Source organism: Arvicola amphibius, chromosome 3 (assembly GCF_903992535.2).
Source record: "Arvicola amphibius chromosome 3, mArvAmp1.2, whole genome shotgun sequence".
Lineage (NCBI taxonomy): Eukaryota > Metazoa > Chordata > Mammalia > Rodentia > Cricetidae > Arvicola > Arvicola amphibius.
The window spans coordinates 63181171-63195971 of NC_052049.1; the positions used below are offsets into that span (position 1 = coordinate 63181171).

Below are 14801 nucleotides of genomic sequence, written 5' to 3' on the forward strand. Positions count from 1 at the left end.
CTAAAGTTGGGAATTTATTTGATAGTTTAACTACTTGAGATTAATTTAATAATGGTTTCTGTTAGATTAAACAGTTAGTATTTATGACTGTCTCTTTATTATTCTATCAAAGAATAATTTAAACAAAGCTATTACTTATTAGAATTGTAGACCCAAGCCTAGTATGTGAGTAGATTTGTATTTAATTATGCAGGAAATAACATAATTGGAAATTTGATAATTTTGCCAAAATCATCTTTGGTTTATTTGAAACATTCCTATTAATATCCCCTCTTACATTTAATCATTTAAGATATTTGTGGACTTCTAAGATTTTCTTTTTAATAGAAAGTAAATATTTGGTTAAAAAATGTCTGGAAGAAAGCTTTTAGTCTAGTCTAAAAGTTTCTTAGAAATCTTAAGGGATGAGTACGATCAAACTAGGGCAATGCATATATTCTCAGTTACTCTTTAAAAAAAACCCTGCAAAAGTGACTCTAGTGGCATGTTCTGACACATTCTTCTCATAAAGCGAGCCCTGTGTGTGACAGCGGGACAGATTGTGTGCATCTGCTGGGAGCCAGCCAGATGACAGTGGAAAAACGCACATGGATACCTTGGCACAGCAAATAAAAAATGGAGAAAAAAAGACCTGGAAGAGAAAGTGCTCAACTTTAATTGAAACATTCTTTCCAACATGATGAACATCGTCCAACCACTTCTTGTAGCCTGTCAATTTTACATGTACAAATGTGCTTTAAAAAGGATCCTTTATAAATTCGTGCTGTTTCGTCCTTACATAGTACTAAATATTGACTCTGGCATTGGATTACTTATTAAAATTACGTTAAATGTAATAAGCACAAGGGTTGCAAAAGACACATAGTGGTTTGTTACAGGAACATTGAACTTCAAAAAGCCTTTCAGGTTCAAGTGAAAATTTTAATATCTGAGTTAAATTTTTAAATTGTGTGCGTATTATACTGTCAAGTGCCAAGAATGCCTGAACTCAAATATTCAGTAAATGTGACTATTGTAAGTGGTGCTGTAATATTCCATCTTATGCTGATCAACCCCAGTATTGTTTGAACAGTTGGCTCAATGGCAGAAGAGAACTCCATACACACAAACAAATGCATCGCTAGCAATAATTCATATCTGGAAGTTCTCTTGGATGCTCTGATTACAATGAAAATTTATTCTATACAGTATACAATGCAAATTTTAAACTGGAGACAAAGTTGTTTAATAGATTAGGAGTCTGACTGAAGCAGCTGCAGTCAAAAAAAAATCCTGGTGATTAACAGCCATTTTCCAGTAATCATAACCCTGGAAAGGGCTACTAAGCAGGGGGAGGGGGTTGCAGATGGGAATAATTCTCTAAGCCCATATGCCTTAGAGGGCTCCATCATCTTCATGCAGACTTATTATTATTATTATTATTTTTAAATTAAAGCTTTTAGAAGCGTCTTTGATTGCAGTGTTGGGAGCTGTCCATGCTGTTTTACCACAGGGAAGTCCACTCTGCAAGTCTTCCTTGTGCTGAGCACTCTTTTATCCAGGCATTAAAACAAGGTTAGGAAAGAAAGCTGAAATGCAAGGTGCACACCAGAGGGTCATTATTCAAAAGCGGGAGAACTGTTTCAAGCAGACATAACTCCCCTTGCTGTATATACTGGGAAGGCTTTGTCAACAGTACCTACTATCAAAATATGATTTTTTGAGAAAATAAGTGAATACTAAAGCAACAAAAGGGGGCAAGTAGTTTCTTGCACCAAAAATATTCCAAGATTTATCAAAATTTCCTAAATGTGTTTTTTATATGTCAAATGCTAAAGTCCTTGGTAAAATTCTGCATTTTATGTGCTTTATATTTCTTCTCACGAGTGAAAATAACTAAATTAAGTTTATTTGTTCATTGAAACTGTATTCAAAATTAATAGTCACTCAAGGAAATTAAAATAGCAGAAATGTATTTACTTATTTTTAACTTGTCAAATAAAAGTACATTTTATCTTTATGAGTAAACATTTATTCACCAGGTTCTATATGATACATACTATATGTAAGCATGCTTGTGAAAGAACATAAAGATGACTTCAATACCACTCGTTTATTCTTTGTAAAGAATTCTATTACCACACACAGCCAAATTATAAAGCAAGGTAAACAAATGCTGATAGAGCCCTAAAGGCAAGTGCTGGCTTAAACAAACAGAAAAGTACAAAATTCTTAGAGCCTGTTTGCAGAGAGCACCTTCAACTCTGTGCATCAGCCACTTTTTCTGGATTGAAACCCTACTGAGACCACTACTGTTCAGCAATAATCTATCTAAAGTCAAAACTTGCAATAAATGCCTTATAACAGTCAAGGATGAAATTACTTTTATTCCTGTGGTCCCATTTTACGTTCTGAAAATAATATCTGATCTGTGAAGATTCTGGTTTTCCTGGAGGAAGAGGTATATTTTATTTAGTAGTCATTAAAGTTGACCCAACATAGAGTCCAGACAAAACATTTGACCTGACAGTAACTTAATGGTCTAAAGATATTGCAGGAAAAAAAGTAAAAAACCAAACAACACCAACAACAAAAACCTATTCATCCAAGAATTTCTGAGAGATCTTCAGTAGTCAGATATAAAATTGTTAAATAGAGTGCCACTGCAGCAATTTAATAATTACTGTGCATCCATTATGTCTGCATAATGTTTCTATGCACAGGGCCTTCAAAGACCCTTCAAGAGCTGGATGTTATGGCTCCCATTTTACAGATGCTGACCTGGGATTTTCTGGAGGTTAGATAACCTGCTTTAAACTACAGCCAGGGAACTGCCAGACAGATTTTGAACCCAGTTGGGGCTCTTGCTCTACATCATCATGCTCCACAGTTTATAGGCGCACAACATATGTAATGGCGCGTGTGTGTAATTACGGAACAGCAAATAAGCATTGCAATAGCTCCTTTAAACGCTTTGTGTTCGCCTAAATGATTTTCTCTTTCTTTCAGATTCATCACCATTCCTCTCATGCTTCATGCCTCTGATTCAATCTGCTCTCGTTCACCTCCACTTTCTACTTCATAAACACGTGTGCACACATGCACGCACACCTGAGATCTGACTGAAGACTTCATGGAGTCTCACAGAAGCAGTTAAATTGTTTTAGCTTATACATAAATGTAGCCTCTTCTGAGAGCTCAAGAAAGTGTTCATTGTTGTTGTGAACCTGCCGTCCACTGACTTTAAAACCACAGTAGCTTCTGACAGAGATACTATCCTGTAGTCCTTACTTTTTCAAGCTCAGTACATGGCACTCTGTTGTAACAAAATATTGGACTGTGTTGAACCACACCAGTGTATAAACCACACCAGGGCTTCAAGTGTAAGGAAATAGGTCAACACCTGAACCTATTTTACAGTCACACATGGGTATTCAAAGCAAGTTCAAAGTGCACGGGCTTCCAGAATACCAAAAGATTAATTTTTTCGATAAGAATGATCAGAGAGGGTCCAAAAATAATAAATATTTTAAAAAGGGAAAAAAGGGTGAAGCGAGGAATTCTTAAGACTGTTTAAGTTATTAGAAAAGAAGGAGATGGCTCACTCTCAATATCAAGAGACATTGTCGGTTTGTTTGGACCAACGAGCCACAAGCAACCAGCCCTGCGAACTGAGAAACTTAGGCAGGCCCTTGGAAATCTATGCACATCTTTATGGAAATTGTTCCTAGTTCATAAAAAGAGAGAAAAGTACAAGTGTGAGAGAAAAATGTAGGTAACTATTTCCTTAACCACTAACCTATACAAACTTATTGGGCTTCCAATAAATCCAGTAAGTCAAATCCTGCATACTGGCTTTTTCAAATAGCCAGGCTTGCTACTTTCCCTTAGTGAAGGAAGACAATACAGATGGATTTATACATTTCAATTTAGCAAATGTAAGAATTGTAACAAATGTAACAATGGTAAGAACTGTAGAATTGCTTCAGGTGTTAACCTGTTTCCTTTGTTAACTTAAACAGTTAACAAAGAAGGGGAGAGGATCTACGATGTAGATTCTATGAACCTGATCACAGAAATCTTTACAAAAAGACCACCCGCTTAGGAAGCCTCCTCAAATATGGCTGGGAATCAGGCACCTTGAAGAAGTCCTTGGTTAATATAGCTTAAAATCTCTAAAATGCTTGACCAGACTACCTGCTAGAAGCAACTCTACAGAGGTTCAGGTATTAAAATCAAGAATAGTTTGCAAGATGATATACTTTAAAATCTCCATACTTGAAACTTGACAGTGGGTGAACAATGTTTATCAGGGGAGGTGATTTAAACTTTCATACCATTTTCGATTATCCTAAGAAAACAATGAAATCTCCTATTATATTTTAACTTAAAGCAAAGTAAAAGGTTCACACAATTTTCAATGGGATGTCTAATTCTTAACACAATAAATATTATTTTTACTATTGTTTATAGTCATAATATTTGCACCAAAGTTCAACCTTTTTTTTTTCTCTTTTGTTAGACGGCTTGGTCCACAGATAATCTCATCAGCATTCTTCTTGGTTTTCTGAAAAGATCTATTACATAAAAATTTTAACACTTTGTTTAAAACATGTATGTATTGATATTGACAGAAAAATAGTTGCTCTTGATATTTAACTAAAATGAAAATAATTTGATTTATCTGTTTTTAAAGGAACATAAAGTTATACTTCCTTATTGGAATGTTCAGTCAATGTTATTTAGAAAATTAATGATTGGTTTAGTTTGTTACTGACTAAATTAAGATTTATACCCTGTTAGAACATTGTGAAAGCAATAATTTAGTCTAAAAATAAAAGTGAAACAAATATCTATTATGTAGCACCACTTTCTCCTGAAGGGTCCCATTTAATATATTTCCAAAGGTGAAGGCTTGTTTTAGAAAGGTGTGCTGGCAATAATCAGACTCCACCTCTCACAAATGAGAATTCACTACTCTGGCAGCTAGAAATTATTTTTAATAGGATTTAAAGAAAAGAAGCCCATTGGTAAGCGTTCAAAGTGTAACTGGCAATTAAAAGCTACTTTTAAACATTTCTTACTTTATGTGCCAAAGAGAAGTAGACATTTCAGACCAGTTTCAAGGGCAAGGATTATAAACGCAGATATTTAGAAATCAACTTACTTAACATGATGTTAGTAAAATTACCTATACATATTTTCTCTCTTGTACTCTGTATTTTGATCTTTTTTATTTTATTAAAAGTGTTAATGCGTATCAATAAAAATCACAGTAGCATCACATATTGTGGTGGAGCATTGCTGTTTCCTGACCTGAGCAGAAATAGTCTTTGCTGTTAGTTTGAATCACAAAATGATCTGGCCTATCAGTGATCTCAGGCATCAGCTTCACTGAAAAGAAACATTATATTTTTCCTTATACAACAACAAAAACTCCCACAGGTATCTGATCAGGCCTGCAAACACTATGTAAGCAGGGAGTAGGGAGGCAGTCCCATTTTCTAATGCAAACTTATTGTTTTATGCATTCTAAACTGCTATATGGGAACAAAAAGGAAACATACTGAATCCACTTTGCAGTTCACATCTTCGTGGTTTTAAGAGGCAGAGTTTGCAAGTCGAAGAAGGGAAGAAACCTTGCGCGTGTCCTTTCCCAGAGCCACTGCTCAGGAAGGAGGCCCTCTGCCGTCAGCCTACGCTGGAGGAAAAGGACATGACTTAGGGCTGAAATCACTCTGAGACAGAGGAGGGGAGCGTATGGTGTGGCGCTGTGCACTGTATCTGGTCTGTAGCCAGAAAGTTTTCATTTTTTAGCCTGGTTGCCAGTACCTGCCCTGCACACACAAGAACAAAAATATACCAGCTCTGCCTCAGGAACTGTGTGGATGTTAAAAAGAATTAAAAGAGTTTATTTCCCTTTCTTTATCCTGAGTGTAATTACTGTTTTTAAAAAAGAAAGAGCTGAAACTATAGTAACTGGAGGCTTCCATTTTTTTTTCTTTTTAAACTCTTCAAACTACCTTCCCACAAAGGCATTTAAGTCAAATTGTACATTTACAGACTCACCTACACGATGGATATAACTTAAAACATCTGCTTAGACACATATGTTTTGTTCTGATATAAGACGTGTGGCAATTTAAAGAAATATAGGGCCATTATATTCTTAAATATGTGTTCTTCTGTGTGTGTTCATTCATTAAAGAGATCTTTGACTGCAATTAGGTAGTCGGCCCTATAAAGCCTTCCTTGTGTGACCATGATTTCTAAAAATAAAATGTTCCACTGAATATTTCAGCTAAAGAACCACACCTTTAAAATTATTATTAAGAGATCCCAATCCATCTTGTTGCATTAAAAAATAACATCTGCTTTCTAGAATAGTTTGTTATATACCTTACATAAGGTCAGCAATTAATTAAGAGATAAGAAATAAAAGTCAAGTTTATTACCTATCAGGAAAATCTCCTTATTTTCTCCTGGTTACGTATATTAACAAATATATTGTCTAATTTCATAAAAACGAAGCATATTTAAGGCAAAGGTACCAATATTTAGGGTTTGGAGAATGGATGCTTTCTATTGTTACCATTTTAACTTGCTGAAAATACTACGGATACATTTTTTTTTAAATGTAGTTTTAGGCTTGTTTCTTTTAAGCACTTCACATCCTCTAACAAAGGACCATGCCTAACACTTAAAATTCAACATGCTAGAAGCCCACAATATCCTATAACAAAGTGCAACGTCTTCATATGTATGTTATCTATCACAGGATGCAGGAAGACAATCCGTGATACTCAGGATGCAATCTGGGGAAAGAAGGCTCCCACTAGGGACTGCTTCAAAGGTCGCTTCCTTCAGTCGCTAAAACAAGTTGAAGGGACTTTATTTAAATCATCACTGAAGACTCGCACTGTCATTCTTTAGGCAGGATGAACACCACTGCTTCATTCATTTCAAATTTTCTGCATTAAGAATTAATAAAGTCCCTCAAATGTGTACATTATTAAAGAGTACTGATTCCTTTAAATTCTTTAAAATAAGTTTACTTCATTTATTGCTTGTCATATCCTGTACAATGGCCTCAGAAAATTATATTCATGTGTACTCTGAATTTTGTTTACAATGGTTGTATTTTAAAAATAAAATAAATCCTGAGATTGGATTTCTGGAATAAAACAGCAGTGTATAGCAGATATATAACAGTGAGAGCAAATGTCACTTGTTTTGCCAATGAATCTAAACTGTAGATTTATATATCAGGGAGCATAAATTCCTTCCTCAGTATGAATGTGCCTTTTTTGCACAATGAGAGCCAGTAAGTGTAAAATAATATTATGCCAGATTATCTTTCAATATTCTTACATTTTACTATAGTATTATTTGTCATAAACATTATTTTTCTTAACACACCAAAAGAATATGGGCACGCTGGTGCTATGTATATACTCTCCTAGTGGAGCTCAGGAATACATGTCTCAGTACCCTTTATTTTTATGTCTTAGTACTACACACAGTATGATAGGTGTCAAAATTATCTGAGTGTACTTCAGAGCTGTGAGCATCAGCACTGGAAATGTCAGTTTTGTTCTTCCATGACCCTCTATGCTGAAGCACTGGACATTAAACCAGCAACAGGAGCTGGTTTTCAGGGGAGAAGAATCTTGATGGTTTCCTTTGCTCACTAACTAGAACAAATCATTCCATTTCTCACGCACCATTCTCTTACATACCGCATGTTCACTTCAATTCTCCAGGGGAAGCAATACCGCTCCTGTGGGAAAGGCCCACCCCTTCCTAGATGTTTGCTTCCCTAAATGAAAGGAGCACACCCCCTTACATTCTTTGAACATTTTCCAACAAGCAAAGAATTGTAATATCGCTATGTCACTAAATAAAACAAAATAATCCATAAGTAAAATTTGCTAATATTCTGTGTATTTTTAAAGCAGAACTCTCCCTCCCTTTCCCACCTCCCCCTTCTCTCTCTCTCTCTCTCTCTCTCTCTCTCTCTCTCTCTCTCCCCTGTGTGTGTGTGTGTGTGTGTGGGTGTGTGTGTGTGGGTGGGTGGGTGGGTGTATGTGTGTGTGTGTGTGTGTGCGTGTGTGTAACAGAATTAACTAAGCTCAGATCTAGCATTTACACTTTGGTCTTCTGAACAGTGTATTAGGTGTATTAGTGAATACGGTGTGTACACATGCACTGTGGCAACTAAAGAGCAGGCCCATAGATGCTACAAGCTTTTGAACTTGAATTTAGAACTATATAGGGAAGGTCCCCTTTCTTAACTGTATTAAAGGAAAAAAAAATCACAAATTCAAATACCAGTTGTCTAAGGTAGAATCAGAGCTGCCAGAAGTCACAGTTATGCAAGAATATCGCTAGTCTTTGCTCTGATTCTAAGGACGGAAAACTTGCTCTGAAGTTGATGTCCACTACTCTCTATCTCATGAAAGCACTTTGTGAGCCATGAGAAATTATGTCCTAATTAGCCTCCCTTCCATCACACAGAGCCATTTATTCCCTAATCAAGTTTTTCTTTTGCTATTTTAAGAGCAACAATACTCCACATTTGTGGAAGTTTGTGTACTAATCTTTACTTTTATTTTTAAAAATCTTTCCAATGCAGCATTCACATACAAATTCACATGTGAATACATGGAGTTCACAAAACTTGGGATCTCTTGAGAGAGTTTTTGCTTAAATGAAATGATGAATTCTTTTACCGTCCTTTTATCGGCTTTTTGATGATGAACTCAGCTATACAATTTTCAGGTTCACAAAATGGAAGACCTAATATTTTTTTCACGTGCAATAATAGTGAATATAAAAAAAAGGTTACATGACTTGTAACTGAAGGTATAAACTTATTACACTTAGCAGAATGTTGTTAAAGTCAAAGTAAACCAATATGTGTCACAAGTCCACAGATGAAACATCTCATTCACTACAGCATCCGATCTTATTATAGTAATGCACAGAAAATTAAACACATAAATATTAATTTTATGTATCACGGAATATGTAGGCAATGAAAATGCAATGTTTACACTTATGGATGACTCATTAGTGTTTTATTGTGTGAGACACTAGGAGGCATCAGAAGGGTAAAAGGACTTCAATTTTAGAAGAAAGAAGAAATTACCGGTGTTGGATGTGTATGAAGTTTGAGTTTTAAAACTGCTACAGGTAAAACAAAATTTATGCTAACAAAGTCTCAAACCATTATATTTTGTCATAAAGAATGATGTTTATATAACATTTATAAAATAGACATATATAACATATATATTATTTCACCAATAAACACCCATAAAGATACATTTTGGATGTATTGGTTCATAGCTACATAACTATTCAGTTTGATTAAGAATATACTTGGTAACAGAACAACAAACATATTGGATATTGACAATTATGCATTTTCTGATCAATTATTCAGTACCATGAGGGTGTTTTATTTCTAGCCAATTCTGCTTTACATTCTACACAACTCTTTTGAAATAGTCTATATGTATTTAAGCTTTATGGTAACCTTTACACAACCAAGACAACTTGATGCCTGTTCATAGAGAATTGATGGAAATTAAAATTTAAGCAACAAAAAAGCATGTAAAGGAACATACTTTCTTTTACTGCACTATTGAAAGCCTATTACTTAAAAACCGAATTTTCCACTGTTTGAATTGCTCTTTATAAGGACGAAGCAACAGGGCTGTGGCATACTCATCTAGCAATCCTTTGGAATCAGAGTGTCTCTCCGTTCCTCAACAATCGGCTTTTATCTCTGCCCTATCACAATAGCACGTGAACTGTGTAATCTGCCTTTTGTAAGGTGTACCCTGTTGATGCTTCGGTTTTGTGACTTGCCTCTGTAATCTGATTGGATTTCTCAAAGGTAACAGATCTCAATGAAGAGTTAAGCTTTACTGAATGCAGGGACATCCATGAGTCCATGGGATCTAGGTATAGTACTGAGAATGAGGTCAGAGTCAGCTCTTCTTCCCCATGTAGCATACTGGCTAAGCATCAGAGACAGAAACGAAAGCCTCTCATTTGGTTCAAACCATTACTCTACGTGTGTAAAAGAAATACGCATGCTGTTCTAAGCTAGACATTCATTAGGGAAGCATTTTCTTAAAAGATGCTATTTAAAAAGTTAAAAATTAATTAGTATTCCTTTTGCAGTCCACTTTGCGAACCTTAACTGCACATTAAATTTCTCCACGTTGCTTTGAATCATGCCGTGAAAACCTTGGTTCTCTGTTTAATAACTATTTTTTTATTATGTAGTACAGTTATTACTGTAAAGCTATTTCCCCATTTCTGTCACTTTCTGAGATTTCATAGGCTAAAATACATTGCATGAAGTTGGGAAATAAAAACCACAAAATATTCAGAAATAAACAAAAGAAAGTTTTAAAAGATAATGCTAACCTTTACCAAAGAGTGATATAGTATAGTTCTCTATTAAAGAAATTTATATACAATGAATAATTTATTAGAAATACATAATTGTATGCCGTTCAGCTTATTCATTGAGTAAGGTGAAGGCCAAGGAGAAAACTGAAAAGGTATTTGAAAACTATAGAATATACTATTTTTCAGGAATCAATTTTCAGGAATCATTGATTACTTTCTTATAGGAATGAATAAATTCCCCCAAATTTTGTAAAAATAAGCCTGTTTATAAAGAAAAAATGAGACAAGTTACAACAAGTCTTTGTGAGTGAGGTTTCCTCTGGTTATTTAGTGTCTGTGCCCGGGAAAGTTAAGGCCCATGGTTAACTTTAAAGGGAGGAAAGTTGATTCTTATTATGATACGGCCATTTGTTACATCAACAAATATCAACAAACATTAAGATGAAATAAATGGCATACCTTAGCATTATCCTCTGATACATTCACATGCACCACAACCAAGATGTAAATAGCATAATTAATGAGTGAAGTAAAATACTGTTTTTAATAAGGCATATGAGAACTGCACAACATATTCCAAAGCTGTGTAAACCACATAAAAAGAACAGAATTTTTTTTTTTTAAAAAAAATAAAGTTCAGCACAGCTTGAAGCAAAGATAACTTCCAGCTATTGGCCCTTTTACTTGACTGGGAAATCAAATTTTAAGCAAAATATTATGTGTAAAGTATGTGTAAAGATACTTTTAGAATCAAGATTGGAATCCGATTCATGATTAAATATCTTATTCTTCAAGTAGTACAAAACTCATTGACTTAAGGAATTTTTTTCCTGAGGTAGGACATAGGGACATCTCATTTTACCTACCATGTACTTGCTTTGGGTCTTACTTTCTAAACTTAATGATTAATTTCATCCTTATACTAGAGGATGATAATGAGGTTTATTGCCTGCATTTTCTATAATTGAATCAATAGGGGCACAAAACTCCACTTGTGCCATACTGATGCATACTGAGCTGTTTTTTAAGACTAGCCCAAACTGACATTATTTTAAAAATTAAATGAGATAGTTTAGCTGTAAATTGAAAATTGCTGAACCACTTAAGGCTAAAATTGGTATGGCTACAAGGTTAAACTTGGCTTACAGGTGGCCACATTTCATGTTCTAGCAAGGCTCCAGGGAGGGGAATTATTATTCCCCACATAAATATCTTTACTTTGCAACCACAATTTCATTGCAAGGTGCCACTGACAGAGAGCCTGTTCACTCTTCTGGACTGGCACAGAACGGCAACTAGAGTTTTCTTTACAGTGCGTAGAAAACCTGTGTAGTCACCAAGTATTTCCTAAGACAGTTACTGTTAGAGTTACTATCAGATTAACAATAGTAAAACACACTTTGTGTCAAAGCAATGAATTCTCCACCTAGGACCAGTTACAGATCCAGCAGAGAGCCTGATTCTACTTAGAGGGTCAGCATTTACATACAAAGTATTTTTTATAGGACATCCGTTTCAAAAATGTTAGGAAAAGGCTTTCCACAAAGAATGACTGTAGCATCTAGAATAGTACAAAATGGTTCAGGTATGAAATTTCCCTTAAGAATTAGTGGCCTTGCTCTGGAGAGGAAACAACATTAGCATTGAACTCAAACACTTGCATAATACATAATCATACAATAAACAATGTGCCCGTCTCTGTAGACTTCCTTTATGGCTAACTTTGTCACTTAGTTTGGTAACTTTCATCCGAAGTCCAAACAGAAGGCAGGCTAAGGGACTTAGTCCTGTTTGTTTTTAAATAGCTTAATATTTCCCTTGATCTAAACAACAGTGCACATGCTGAAATCCAAACACGAACTGTGAAATGCATAGACTACCATGGCCAGGACACTGCTTCTGGTCCCCACCAATTAAGCTTTCTCAAGCCAGCACTTTGGTGAGGCAAGAGGATGCACAAAGGTGGCCTCTGGCAGGCAGCCCTGCTGGAGCTTAAAGCCATCCGGAGAACTAGTGGCTCAGAATCCAAACTCAGGGAAAATCAATCTTGGGGGCAACTCATAGGAACATCTTTCCACAGAGAACTAACTGTTAAATTTTAAGACATCTACTTCAAGGTCACAGAACAGTCTGTGAAATTCTAAAATCTACCAGGCTCCACGTTCTCCACCCTATCAAGCATGCTAATGACTTGAACTAACTTCATGAAACTTTAAACAAACTGATTTGACAGGAACGAGTCAGATGTGATTTCAATAACGGATGGCAAACAGATACTACTATCTAAAAAGTTACTTTCAGCCGCACAAGGAAATCATAGAATCTAAAGAAAAGAATGCACAACAAGCCTCAACTTAAGCCTTCCAAAACGGAGTTGGGATAGACCCACTGCCTGGAGGAGGCTGGTGCAGATTTCAGAGACAATACCCAAGCTATTTCTATTCTTTTCGAGAAATGTCAGAGGTACTTACATGAAGGAAGACTCGACCAGATTAGTCCTTGGAATATTTTCCTTTCTTAAAAGAGGAAGAGAGAAAGAGAAAAAAATAACGATAATCTTTACTTCATCCAGCCTTGCAGTGCTTCTCCACCTGATTCAAAGCGGCAGGCACGGCGACCCACACAGAACCTTCAAAGTCAATCCAATAGCAGCCCGAAGATGTCTGGGTGTACGCGTGTGCTCAAGTGTCTGTGACTGCGAGCCGAGCGAGCAGAGAGCTGGAGACGAAGTGTGCGTGTATGCGCGCGGAGGGGGGGGCGAGGGGGAGGCGCGCACGGGATCGCGCATTCGCGCGCGCACTGAAGCCGCTGGAAGAGAAGGAGGAGAAAGAGGAGGAGGAAGGTGGAGGAAGCGAAGAAGGAGGAGGAGGAGAAAGTGGCTCTCTGTGGCCGGTGGGATTAAAAGTAGCCAGACTCGTCCAGAAAACTGTATCCAGGAAGGAAGTGACAGAAGACGAATGGAAAAAGGAGAGCAGCACACAGGCTTAGAAACGTCGCGTAAAAAAGCGGGAGGGGGGTGGAGGGTGGGGGGATGTAAGGATACTGGGAGGGGACGCGGGGGTGGCAAGCAACACCGAGCACACGGGGCTGGGGTTCTAAGCAGCACGTACGCGCCAGTGCGCACCCCCCCCCCCCATTTCATTTTATTCTTGCCTTTGCCTGCTCTGCCTTTCCCTTTCCGTTTCTCTATCCCTACGAGCCCAAACCGTTGCCTCTCCTCGCGAGCTGGGGAAATCATCAGTTTCACTCTTGCAAAAGGGGGGCGGGACTAGACCTCGCAGCATTTTAATAAAACAAACATACTGCAGCTCCCTCCTCACCCCTCCAGTCTCAACTAGATTGATAAATTACTCCACTACACTACTTTAATTATGTATATGGTATGCAGAATAAATCACTGAACATCAGTACCTCAATCAAGCACTTTTAAATGATAATTGCATCTTGGTGAATCAATCTTTCCATTCCTGACATTTTGCTAATTTTAGTTTTACGGTGGGGTAATGGCACATGCCATACGCAAACCTAATGACAATTCTTTATTGCATGAAAGGGAAGACAACACGGGGAGCGGCGGCTCCCTGCTTCTGTCCCCGACGCTGCGGAGGACGCTTGGAGGGGACGCTCGACTGCCGCGCGCTTGCTCCCCCGGGAGACTGCGAGCCAGCCAGCAGGAAAGTCCTTCTGAAGTCGGTATCTTCCCTCTGACCAATAGGAGCGCGACCCTAAGAGCTGCTCTAGTGACTCCCCCCTCCCCGCTTTAGATTCGCGGTAGCCACTTCATTCTTGCTCCGGTCCGCGCGCGCCTCCGTTACTCACGCGTAAAAGCCACGATCCAGGCAGGATGTCTGCAAGTCTCGATCCCAGTGTGCGCTTCCTGCCCGCCCAGACTGTACAAAGCTTTTGGTCTTGAGACCCGGAGAGGTAGGCTAGAAAGTGAGCCGAAAGCATTCTCCGATATTAGTAATAAAATAATTACAAGTATTTGAAATCTCGACTTTATCGCAGGGCCATGAACTTTCGAATCAGTCTGAAAATATTTACCGAGGGGGACAGCTTCCTCGGACAACCCCCTCTCCTTCCCTCAAGCGTCTCCTCCACACCTTACTGGACTTTATCCAGGTCATTAACATGTAAACCAAACCAGCTTCCCAAATGCATTAGGCTATCCTGGCTGATAGCGGATGACTTCACTTATCCTGAAGAGTTTCAGCTGCACAGGAAGTAGCAACAGAGACTGATAAGAATACTTATGTTAAGGGTTAAGACTGCTCAATATTTTTCCATAGCGAAAACATAGGTTAACAAACAACTGATACTTGGGAAAAAAGGAATTTGGTTTGTCCCTACCCTAGTCAACTACACTACAATCAAAAATCTAAAGATGAAATATA

General features: G+C 37.4%; 1 protein-coding gene across 7 annotated transcripts in view; it reads right to left on the reverse strand.

Moving 5' to 3' along the window:
• The window catches only part of Mef2c (myocyte enhancer factor 2C), a 144618-nt gene extending 131477 nt beyond the window's left edge, over positions 1-13141 (reverse strand). For all 7 annotated transcript variants that reach the window (XM_038323782.1, XM_038323787.1, XM_038323784.1 and 4 more), the window contains exon 1: positions 12879-13141. The gene's annotated coding sequence lies outside the window, so the exon portion shown is untranslated. The remainder of the gene's footprint in view (positions 1-12878) is intronic.
• Positions 13142-14801: the final 1660 nt, after the last annotated feature.